The 12,803-nt window shown below is 32.0% G+C and overlaps 1 long non-coding RNA gene across 4 annotated transcripts; it reads left to right on the top strand.

Moving 5' to 3' along the window:
• The first annotated feature begins 2,672 nt into the window (after positions 1–2,672).
• LOC148628773 (uncharacterized) lies at positions 2,673–11,318 on the top strand. 4 transcript variants are annotated; one of them, XR_015924435.1, is made up of 5 exons: positions 2,673–3,768; positions 5,701–5,812; positions 6,158–6,229; positions 6,499–6,860; positions 7,363–11,318. It is a non-coding gene; the product is annotated as an uncharacterized LOC148628773 (long non-coding RNA). The 4 variants fall into 4 exon arrangements; XR_015924436.1 differs by lacking the exon at positions 2,673–3,768 and adding an exon at positions 5,468–5,524; XR_015924433.1 differs by having other exon boundaries at positions 5,701–6,229.
• The last annotated feature ends 1,485 nt before the right edge of the window (positions 11,319–12,803 follow it).

The following is a 12,803-nucleotide window of genomic DNA, read 5'->3' as shown; positions in this document are numbered from 1 at the left end:
TTAAAGAAAATATCAACAATAAAAATATTTAGACTTTCCAATTATGAATCATACTTTGCATAATTTTTATATGGAGAGCAACCAAATTATTTAAAAGGTCACTTACACTAATTAATATTGAAGTAAAGTCATTTTCAAAATCATTCATTTTTAACTATATTTGATTTTCAATAGTGCATTAAAACTCTGAGAAATTTATTTTCAGAATTTTATCTCAACAAACCTTAGAAATTCTTAATTAGGCTGAATGAAATTTTAATTTCAAATGTTGGATTTTGGCTACTTGAATAAATGATGTAAATACCAACAAAAATTGTTGGTGATCTGGCTACACAACATGGCTGGGTCACTTCCAAGTAATTTGAATATCTATAGGTGTTAATACCGAGTTAAAAAGCGTGTTTGACATCTTTTGATATTCAAATGAGTTGATGTCTTATGACTCAGTTGTGTACCTGAATTCCAATACATAAGCAAATTAAATGATAAGAATAAAGAATAAAAAGATGTAGAATTGAAACTTCATTAAGCCTAATAAGAATTTTTGTTTGTTTGTAGAGATAAAATTCCGATAATATTTCCCAGAGTTCCAATGTTCTAAAGAAAAAGATTTTAAGTTAAATGTTTAAACAATTGAATTTTTAATTTTTTGTTGTTGAAAATTTATAAAACTCGGAATATAATAGCACACGTTCAACTTGTAGGATGATTCTACTCATTGTATAGCTCCACAATGTAATAAAACAAACACCGAAAATGCGATTTTCTTTGTAAAAAAGAACTGTGGTGCCATTTGTGGCCGCGTAAGAGGTAATCCTCAGGAAGCTTAGATGTGTGCACTCATATTTGTTTTAAAACTCTACTTCATCATTTAAGGGTCATTCTGAGTGTACAAAAAGTGTTGAGACCCTTTTAGAGATAAACTACGAGGAAAACTCGAAGCCTGTTGTATATAAAATGGAATCGAAAAATTATGGCAGAGGTTCATAAATAGCATATGATCGGGTAGAACACTGTTCGGTATTTTCGTCCGGAAGCAAAAACAAAAAAACACAGATATGTGTATGGTATTTTTTAAAAGACGTACATTTTAGCGATATTAGGTCGCTTATGATATTTACTAGGGAACCACTTCCCATAGGCTTTTTTGCTAATTTCACAATATTCAATGGCTTCTCTGGACTTTACCTTAACTTTAACCTGCAGAGGACTATATATCAGCATGATTCTACATATGTCAGCTCACAATCCTCAGAGTGGCATGTGGGGTTAGCAGACTTGTAGTGCAGTACTGGTCACCGGAAGTGAAGGGTCTATAAATAGCATGGGAAATCCCAGTGTTTTCGCAAGATAGGGGTATATTTAGAAATCATTATGGAGATTAGGCTTCACATCACAAGAAGCAAAATGCACCTATGAAATATACCGAAATGTTTTTCCTTTCAGAAACTGTTTAAATTTTTTAAATAAGATGAGCACTTTTTTTCACAGCACCATGAGGAACAGGGGTAATTTCTGCGTAGAACTATTTTTGCGTACGTTCCAAATGTTCATTGGTTGAATTGGTGGTCTGTAACCTGTAGTCCTGTTACGAGTCCCTTTGCCTGAATCGGAAACTGGGTAATATTCAATGCTAACCGATCATTTCATGTAAACTTCCTGTTCCCATACAAGCTTGAAACACACATGTATGTTATTTCAGAGGTACATCTCGTATGAAGCTAGAAAGAACTAGGAGCTGTGACGGTAAACACGACACAGATCTACAGCATAATGTGGAGTAGTAATTTATAATTATGCAAATCATATGCGAATATAAATTACGAGTGCAAGAACTCGCCAACGAAATTAGCGACTTAAAAAGAAGAAATCGAACGACTATAATACACAAATATATTTCTTAACGGACAATTTTTTAAAAAGATCAGCGATGATTCTTATTTTTTTCAAAGAATATGGTAGAATGTCGGATAAGTATTCTTTATTTTTGAAAAGAAATTCTTTAGACCAATATGATCAACTACATATGAATACTAAGTATCATACAAAATTGATACATATTCCTTTGAACGGTTTTCGACGAGTTTGGTCAACAGTGTTCCTGTAATGTAGCATATTAGCATATACAAATTCAACAAACCTTAATCCTTTAAAATTTGTCAAGTCATTATGGAGGTGTATTGTGATCAACTACATTTGGTGACTTAAGTCCATAAAGTTTGAATAAAATGCATTGAGCGGTTTCCGAGGATTTGTGCTTACGAAGTCAAGTGTGATGCACGGACACTGGTATTTTTATGCTTTATTCGGCGTTTCGGTTTGGGGGTGGGGGGGGGGCGCAAAAATATAAGTACGAAATATGTATTTGGTTCCGCCAATCGCATGTGAGAGTATTTAACAGCAGAATGTTGCATACTAAAATACCCCTCCGTCTACCAAGGCCTAACGTTTCTTTGAAGTGAAACTGACTAATACGGATGAGTAATAGAATAAAGTTAACCTTGACATATAGTACCGAAGGAAAATCATAAACAGTTACTGAGTAGCTGAAGAGGTAGTCTAAGTAGCGTTGATGATTGACTTAAAATTTTAAATTTTGGTAGTTCTAAATTATTTTTTCTCTAAAGATTCGCCTCCTTTGTTTGACTTATGTTCTTCTGACTTAACTTTTTTTTTTTTTTTTTTTTTTTTTTTTTTTTTTTTTTTGGTTTTGTTTTTTGGTTTTTTTTCTTCACATTTTACATATTCATGATTTTAATTCTCCTTTGAGATTATTCAAGACTTGTTCCTTACATCAATAAGCCTAAAACCACACATTTGTTCGTTGATATGTTTATTACATAGAAAGAATGTGGATAGGTAGAATTACACGGTAGAACGTCACAAATAAGTTTAGAATGCCCACCGGAACTCGTTCTATGACATTACGTTACAGCAACCTAAGGCTGCACTATACAGTTACATTAAGGCGCATTGTTTCGTACCCCAAAATACCCCGGTCAGATTTTGTAAAACTTAAAATTGAAATTTGAAATTTGGTAGATATATTGATTAAATGTAGATAAGCATTTATACATAGACAGGTGTAATATATGTTATGGTAAACGGGTGTAATTTAAATGAAAAATGGTATCCGGAATGTTTCAGTCCCCTGCCGTATTAAGTTCTTTCCTCAGCATCAGATGTCTGATTTTCAAAATACCTTATTTCGCACGAACTTTTTGGACTAAAATTGTGAGAGAATGAGAAGAAAAGGGTCTTATTATTTTTACCTTTTTTCCACCTACTCCATGCATGCTTTCATCCTGAAAGTGTGGTAGTGTCTAAGTGCCTGATATTTTATAAAACAGTACTTGGCTGTTAGTTTTGGTAAGGCACCCCTGATTTGTACTAAAACTCAGTAATATTTTTTTCAGTATGTTACCATGGCAACCGGATTTTATAAGAATAATCACTAAATTACTTATAAATGACTTGAACCTCCACACACCAAGGATTTTGAAGCTATGCACCTTTTTATGACAAAACACTAGAAATTTCTGTGTGGACTGCCTCAAAACAGCTTTATTTCAACAAAAATGGGACCAAATTTTCAGAAATGACCTATCTGTATTGTACTACCTAACAACGAATCCGCGCCATCATGGATTCAGTAATCATTATAATGCGTCTTGTGTCTTTTCCATTATTATCAGCGGCACTGGTGTATCGGAGCGATACTTGTCATAAAAATGATGTCTTCAGTGGAAAAGTTACCAAGATATCAAGGTATGAGTATAAAAAATATTGACCGAGAAATAGTTCACTGGGAAATTTTGAGTATGATTATACAATTACAGTTGCTTATATAGAGCGCATTATCATGATAAATTGAATAGATGCCCACAGGACCATTGCCTGAAAAACGTTGAAAATGCCTTGAGCCGCATGTGAGGGCATTATTAATGTTGAAGGCAATACGTGAATCATTCACTTTCCAAGGCAGTCAAGTTATCGATAATTTATCTAACATCAATCTGCCGAGGGCATTATCGTGTAAAAATGGCCCGGGCATTACCATATATTATTTCATATCTGAAAAATCAGTAATTTCAATTGGATAAAACCTTTCCACGTGATATTAATTAATCTGCAGTAAAAAGTTTTACCAGTCAATACCATGATGTGGTTATGCATTCGGGCAATATTCCATCATGATAATGTCTGGTTAGGTCTCACTAACCACTTCCGGGTCAAATGCCCCCCCCCCCCCCCGATGTAGTATCAAAAACACACTGAACTTAGAAATATGCATTGTAAATGCATTATTTGTGTGTATTCTGGTCAAAAGTAGTCAAAATAAAGCTGAGAATGCGTACTTTAAAATCATGTTTGTATTTTATTACAAAAGTGTACGAATATTGTTTACATGTGCGAGTAATTTGCCTCCATGTTGTCAGCATAAAATGTAAAAATGTTGATTTTCAGTATTTTTTATTCAAGTAAATTTTGTGAAGAATTTCTAGGGTCATCGTACTATTAGAATAATAATTTTGAAAGCCTTATTTTTGCAATGGTATGCAACTTTAAGGTGTCATTTGTCCTGGAAATTCACAGTGAAACTTTGAAAATTACTTGTTTAGTAATGGAAACATCAGAAGTGGTTAGTGAGACTTTGCGAGTTAAGAGTCACACCCCCTTATTCACACGCATTCGTGATCAAGCAGTTGTCAATGTAAATATGGCAAGCCGCGTGTCTGCTCCTGTTGCAGAAACACGATTTGCATCACTTTCTGAAAGTGAAAACTGGAACTTTTGTTGGGGAAGACTGCATCTAGCACTCGAGCATTATTGTGGTCTCAGGTAATATCACAATACTCGGGCAGTCAATTGATGATGGTAGTGCCTTCCTTATAAGCAACGATCGTATAAATAATGCCCTCCTGACATTTTAACGCATATTGATATAGTATTAATGCATGACCTTTCCCATATTGGCCCTGTAACATGCCCGAGGTATTATGGCCATTACAGCCATCCGAGGGCATTATTAATACCAATTATTTACGGACTTTATTTTAGGACATAGTCAGGGTCTATTATTAATACACATGATTTCACCATACTTTAAAATAAGTTCATATCTCGGTCAATCAAATATTTATGAAAATAAATCATAGAGGTTTTTCGTCTTTTCAACCCCCCCCCCAAAAAAAAAAAAAAAAAAAATCGTACATTTATAGATTAAACATACCTAATAATTCAATATATACTCAGTCCCAGTACCATCTTTCAGCAACTTTGAATCTCCTAATCTAATTAATTGAATAATTAGGTCTCTTTTAATCAAATTTGTCAGTTATTGTAAGGAATGTACGCCATTTTGATTTAGTGCATAATATGGTCCCGCATTGATACCCCGTTTTAAAATTCGTAATGCATGGCTGTAATTTCGCAATGACCGGTTGTAGGAATTTCTGGTTCGTAAATACCAGTTGTCGAAATTTTCGGTTCATAAAGGATGGACATTTCTATACATATTGTAGTAAGTTGGGTAGTAATGAATGATAATATCATTATGAAATAAACATAATTGAATCATTTGTGAAATAGGGGCATAATTTTATCCTTTTTCAACATATTTTTTTTTTTTTTTCAAATGATAATTCTACACTCACCCTGTAATTATATAGGTTTATATTATTCTTTTCATAATTTCAGACATCCATAGTTATTTTTGTCCGCATTATCTGAATGACATTACTGTGTTATTATCAGCTGCAGTAACGCTCCTTATCTTCACAACTCTTTGTTACTATCTTTTACGAAAATGGTGAGTCAATGTTACTTAAAAAAGACTAAATTGTTAAAGTGTCGAAATGGATGCAAACAAGTTTACAATACACCTGTACACGTACATTTTATAACTAACAAATAAATATTCCCCTTGAACTGCTTTCACACGTTATGACTTGTAATAGTCTCTGCTAGTAATAGAGATAGAGTACACCGGAATAGCCCACAAGGAAGTGGAAACGATTGTGATGGTGCTAAGTGGTTGTTCAGAAAATAAATCTAACTGTAAAAAAAACCGCTAAAATGGGGATCATTTGTGATAATGAATGATAAATTATATGTACCTTATGACGTTTTTCTACGTTTTCTTCTAATTTTTCAGAAATGTACTCCATGATCAAGAAATGTGACTGAACAAAAGATGAAGTTTCCCGAGTGCGCGACTTCTCCAGAGGTATTTATGGTATTGAAACTGTAAAACACGTCCTTGTTTTTTTTCTCTGATCATAAATTTTGCTGGGTAATTTTCATTTGAATTATTCAACAGATTTCGTTCAAAGCCAAAAGAAAAAGATAAAACAGACCTTTGTACTTTTAAAAAACAATTCCAGATCTATAAATACCATTACATTTTTATTTGTGACTTCTTGGACATACATTTTTGTTTTTGATTTTACATTCTGAAAGTTTTTTAAATACTATAACAAAATCGTACTTTTCCAGATACTTATGAAATGTTCGTTAACCTTAAAACCCAATTATCTGTAGTACAACAAAGATTAAGGGTAACTGGCAAAGATATGAAGGAATGTTGTCATGTTTATTGGTGGTACTCATGCGTTAAAGAAATCTTGGATTAGATGTAGCAAGAAATTTTTAACAGCTACGGCATCAATATGGAACACAGACAACTCACCAACGAAAACATCAAAGCAGAACTGACAGTTGCTTTCGAATTTGTCGGTTTGATTTTGAAAATATTTTATGAATATTTTGGAGTGATTTTATCCCGTCTGCAGAGACTGCTGTTGATATCGGTTGCCAAAAAAAAAATCATACATTCTCTCATAGAAGAATTGACATAGGTATTAATAATATCTTTTTGTAGGCTGGGGACTGTTATAAAACTACTTTCATTAATAACTTTCACTCAGTAAGTGTATTTTTTGGTAATATTCAGACAAAATGGGGGAAAAATCAGAAACATGCATGTTGCAAACACACCGATCTGACAATATCATATCACTCAGGGATGATTTCTGGATTTGAAATAACCACTATTTGATCTATGCATAATTTGATTTGTTCAGAAACTTTTCAATAGAATGAGTTTTTTTATAGAGTTATCTGCCCTTGAAATGTTAATTTTCAGTGGATTTAAATGAAATTATAAATCAATTTACCAAAGTGATATGGAAAATCTTCTCTTTTTTCTTGATTCTGATGGTGCAAATACTCAAAATAAACTTTCGAAATAGTGTTTTTTTATACCATGTTTCTTACAGAAGGAACTAACACTAAATAGTTTTGTTGTTGTTATTATTTTTTTTATTTTAATGTTTGATAACTGCTTCTCCCATTCTTCAGGAAAAGAGATTAAGAAAGTCGAAAAAGATATGGTGGAAGATTTATCTACCTTCGGAGAAATTCAAAAGGAAACTAATATCTTACAGAAATACTTCAAGGATGGTGTGCGGTTGTAACCTTTGTGAACTTTTAAAACTTTATTTGGAAAAAAATCTTCTCTAAAACTTAGAGGTAGTTAGAATATCACGTGAAACGTTTTGAAAATTGTTTTATTTATTGATACAGATTTTGTTGTTCTAGCTGGGCTATTCACTGTGAATTGAAAACATTTCGAAATCATGATTTGTATTATATGACCGAATTTTATTATTAACTTTTGAAAAGTCCATGTACACACTTTTTTGTTGTATTTATGAAACTTGTTATTGATAAAACATCTAGTTGGTCATAATTTGATTGATAAAGAATATTGTAATAATGGAATTGTACATATTCTATAATGCTATTATTGTTATTATTATTCTAATATAGGCTAAAAACCACCAATTCCACTTTTCATAGGCTTCTATGCTAATTTCACAATATTCAATGGCTTCTCTGGACTTTACCTTAACTTTAACCTGCAGAGGACTATATATCAGCATGATTCTACATATGTCAGCTCACAATCCTCAGAATGGCATGTGGGGTTAGCAGACTTGCAGTGCAGTACTGGTCACCAGAAGTGAAGGGTCTATAAATAGCATGGGAAATCCCAGTGTTTTCACAAGATAGGGGTATATTTAAAAATCATTATGGAGATTAGGCCTCACATCACAAGAAGCAAAATGCACCTATAAAATGTACAGAAATGTTTTTCCTTTCAGAAACTGTTTAAATTTTTTAAATAAGATGAGAACTTTTTTCACAGCACTATGAGGAACAGGGGTAATTTCTGCGTAGGACTATTTTTGCGTACGTTCCAAATGCTCATTGGTTGAATTGGTGGTCTGTAACCTAAAGGGTCACTTTTTGTCTTAGAAAAAATAAATAACTATACAGGTTTCTTCCTACACACATACTGAATGCATTTGCAAAGTTTCAGTGAAATGTGACAAGCACTTTTTTTAAATATTTGATTTTTAAATATAGGGTAACCAAGTTGTGCGAGCAAAAAAGTGACAATATTCTACCATACTTAAATGCATTAAATATTTGCAAAGAACTTTTTCTGACTTTTCAAATAAAAAATATCAATCACAACTTGTTTTTTAACAATATTAATGAAGAAATAGTTTTAAAAGTAATCATTTTCTGAGAAATTGGTCTATTTTTAAAAATTTATTTCTGACATGCCTCCCCCTTTTTCTTGATCACATGTCAAAAATCCTAAATCTTTAAATTTTCACAAAAGGTGATATATTTGGCTTTACATTTGTAAATACAGTGTTTTCACATTAAAACATGACCAGTAAAGGGCACCTAAAGCAAAAAAAGTTCTCAGTAATGGATTTTCCATGTTGCCATAGGGGAATGCTGATATGGCCTTAACTGCAGTAATGAAAGTGAGTTTTTCCTCATTTCTAACCTAATTTTTGCTCAAATCTACACAAAACTTGATTTCAAGTGCTTATTACCACCATATTTAGGTAAATATAGCCCTCAAAGTTTAATATTTGATATTTTTACTAAATTTTCTACACTTTTTACAAGATAGGACATGAAAATAAGCCAAAAAGACCAATTTTCCATAATTTGGACCTATAACTTAAAAAAATGCATATTTTGAAGGATTTTTGTAGTGTATTCCTCTCATGGCAAAGTTAACAAGATCTTCAAGTAGTTTAAAGCTATTTCAAGAAACTTTTCATTTTGCCATGGCTTCAACTAAAGGGTCACTTTTTGTCTTAGAAAAAATAAATAACTATACAGGTTTCTTCCTACACACATACTGAATGCATTTGCAAAGTTTCAGTGAAATGTGACAAGCACTTTTTTAAATATTTGATTTTTAAATATAGGGTAACCAAGTTGTGCGAGCAAAAAAGTGACAATATTCTACCATACTTAAATGCATTAAATATTTGCAAAGAACTTTTTCTGACTTTTCAAATAAAAAATATCAATCACAACTTGTTTTTTAACAATATTAATGAAGAAATAGTTTTAAAAGTAATCATTTTCTGAGAAATTGGTCTATTTTTAAAAATTTATTTCTGACATGCCTCCCCCTTTTTCTTGATCACATGTCAAAAATCCTAAATCTTTAAATTTTCACAAAAGGTGATATATTTGGCTTTACATTTGTAAATACAGTGTTTTCACATTAAAACATGACCAGTAAAGGGCACCTAAAGCAAAAAAAGTTCTCAGTAATGGATTTTCCATGTTGCCATAGGGGAATGCTGATATGGCCTTAACCGCAGTAATGAAAGTGAGTTTTTCCTCATTTCTAACCTAATTTTTGCTCAAATCTACACAAAACTTGATTTCAAGTGCTTATTACCACCATATTTAGGTAAATATAGCCCTCAAAGTTTAATATTTGATATTTTTACTAAATTTTCTACACTTTTTACAAGATAGGACATGAAAATAAGCCAAAAAGACCAATTTTCCATAATTTGGACCTATAACTTAAAAAAATGCATATTTTGAAGGATTTTTGTAGTGTATTCCTCTCATGGCAAAGTTAACAAGATCTTCAAGTAGTTTAAAGCTATTTCAAGAAACTTTTCATTTTGCCATGGCTTCAACTAAAGGGTCACTTTTTGTCTTAGAAAAAATAAATAACTATACAGGTTTCTTCCTACACACATACTGAATGCATTTGCAAAGTTTCAGTGAAATGTGACAAGCACTTTTTTAAATATTTGATTTTTAAATATAGGGTAACCAAGTTGTGCGAGCAAAAAAGTGACAATATTCTACCATACTTAAATGCATTAAATATTTGCAAAGAACTTTTTCTGACTTTTCAAATAAAAAATATCAATCACAACTTGTTTTTTAACAATATTAATGAAGAAATAGTTTTAAAAGTAATCATTTTCTGAGAAATTGGTCTATTTTTAAAAATTTATTTCTGACATGCCTCCCCCTTTTTCTTGATCACATGTCAAAAATCCTAAATCTTTAAATTTTCACAAAAGGTGATATATTTGGCTTTACATTTGTAAATACAGTGTTTTCACATTAAAACATGACCAGTAAAGGGCACCTAAAGCAAAAAAAGTTCTCAGTAATGGATTTTCCATGTTGCCATAGGGGAATGCTGATATGGCCTTAACCGCAGTAATGAAAGTGAGTTTTTCCTCATTTCTAACCTAATTTTTGCTCAAATCTACACAAAACTTGATTTCAAGTGCTTATTACCACCATATTTAGGTAAATATAGCCCTCAAAGTTTAATATTTGATATTTTTACTAAATTTTCTACACTTTTTACAAGATAGGACATGAAAATAAGCCAAAAAGACCAATTTTCCATAATTTGGACCTATAACTTAAAAAAATGCATATTTTGAAGGATTTTTGTAGTGTATTCCTCTCATGGCAAAGTTAACAAGATCTTCAAGTAGTTTAAAGCTATTTCAAGAAACTTTTCATTTTGCCATGGCTTCAACTTAAGGCTAAAAACCACCAATTCCACTTTCCATAGGCTTCTATGCTAATTTCACAATATTCAATGGCTTCTCTGGACTTTACCTTAACTTTAACCTGCAGAGGACTATATATCAGCATGATTCTACATATGTCAGCTCACAATCCTCAGAATGGCATGTGGGGTTAGCAGACTTGCAGTGCAGTACTGGTCACCAGAAGTGAAGGGTCTATAAATAGCATGGGAAATCCCAGTGTTTTCACAAGATAGGGGTATATTTAAAAATCATTATGGAGATTAGGCCTCACATCACAAGAAGCAAAATGCACCTATAAAATGTACAGAAATGTTTTTCTTTTCAGAAACTGTTTAAATTTTTTAAATAAGATGAGAACTTTTTTCACAGCACTATGAGGAACAGGGGTAATTTCTGCGTAGGACTATTTTTGCGTACGTTCCAAATGCTCATTGGTTGAATTGGTGGTCTGTAACCTATAATACTACATGTATAATAAAAACAAACACTTTTTTTCAGAAAAGAAAGAAGGGTGAAGTAAATCAACATAGATGATCAGGGCAGTATTAATATGCCTGAATTATAATACTGTTTACTTGGTTTAGAATTGTTTGGACTTGATGTATACCTTTTCCTGTTTTATTCCCAATCTATCTATTTTGTTTTCACCTATCCATTAAATAAAGTTATTTTCGCACTTCTTACAGTTTTAGATTCAATATAATTATACTGAATATTACATGTCACAATCTATATCACACGGGGTTTTAACCAGAGATGCCTATATCAACCCGATGGCCACCTATCATATATTTTGACTATACATCAATGTTGTTTCGTGTCGGGATGCGATATAGGTCTAGCTGTGTGATGTTGGGTAAACGATATATACTGAATATTATATGTCAAAATCTGTATCGCATGCTGTATAAACCCAAGACTCCTATATCACCCAAGGGCTATGTCATGTTCATTATATCATATTTTTTAACCATACTTCAAGTATAGTCTGTGAAGGAGTGCGATATGAAGTATGCGATGTAGGTCTAGAGGTACGATATAGGGTAGATGATACATGGTTTAAACAAACACATATAAAGCATATACAAAAAAATTATATTTTAATCTAAATACATCTATATAATAAAGGATTTAACAGTCCGTTAAATATAATGCATGTACAAATTAAAATAATATTTAATTTAAATAATTAATAAATATATGCATCATTAGTATTCGTCTTTTTTACAAACTTAATTACGTAATGTGTGAGTCTAAAGACGAAACTACTGAACATATGTTGCAGCCGAAAATTAATCATATTCAATATACGAAACGGTTTTGGCTTTCCGTCAAATTGGGAAAAAATAGGATATCTTGATTTTTCTCAAATTCTATCACCATTTTTATTCTTGATGTGCATCGCTTGGCATCTAATTCTATTTACTCCCCTCACCTGAAATCCAGGGTCCGCCCTGGTTACGAAAAGCTCGCGATGCACTTGCACGTAATTGGTAAAAGACAAGAAAAAGAAACAGAAAAAAAACGAAAACGAAACAAACAAACAAACGAAGAAAACAAAACGAAACGAAAATTTAGAAAGAAACTTGTTTGTTGTTAATCATCATATTCTTTGATTTAACTGTATTCAGCTGGATGCGATCAAAGATTTAAATACCATTCTGTGTAAAAATCTCAATTTGGTCTTTTTTTTTTACCTCAAACATATTCAATACATCTGGAGAACAATTGAAAAGCAATTTAAATTTATCCCGAAGCATCTAGCTGTTACTTACATATTTTTACTGCTTATTCATATAGGAAAAATGTGCGGAAAAATTTTCCGCCATTTTTCCATAGCACATTTCAACTAATGGCCTAACAATATCTTAAAAAGGCAAA

This window comes from Perna viridis, chromosome 1 (assembly GCF_037379345.1).
Source record: "Perna viridis isolate PV_CMFRI_1.1 ecotype Kerala chromosome 1, ASM3737934v1, whole genome shotgun sequence".
Classification (NCBI taxonomy): domain Eukaryota; kingdom Metazoa; phylum Mollusca; class Bivalvia; order Mytilida; family Mytilidae; genus Perna; species Perna viridis.
This window is presented reverse-complemented; position numbering and strand designations above follow the sequence as displayed.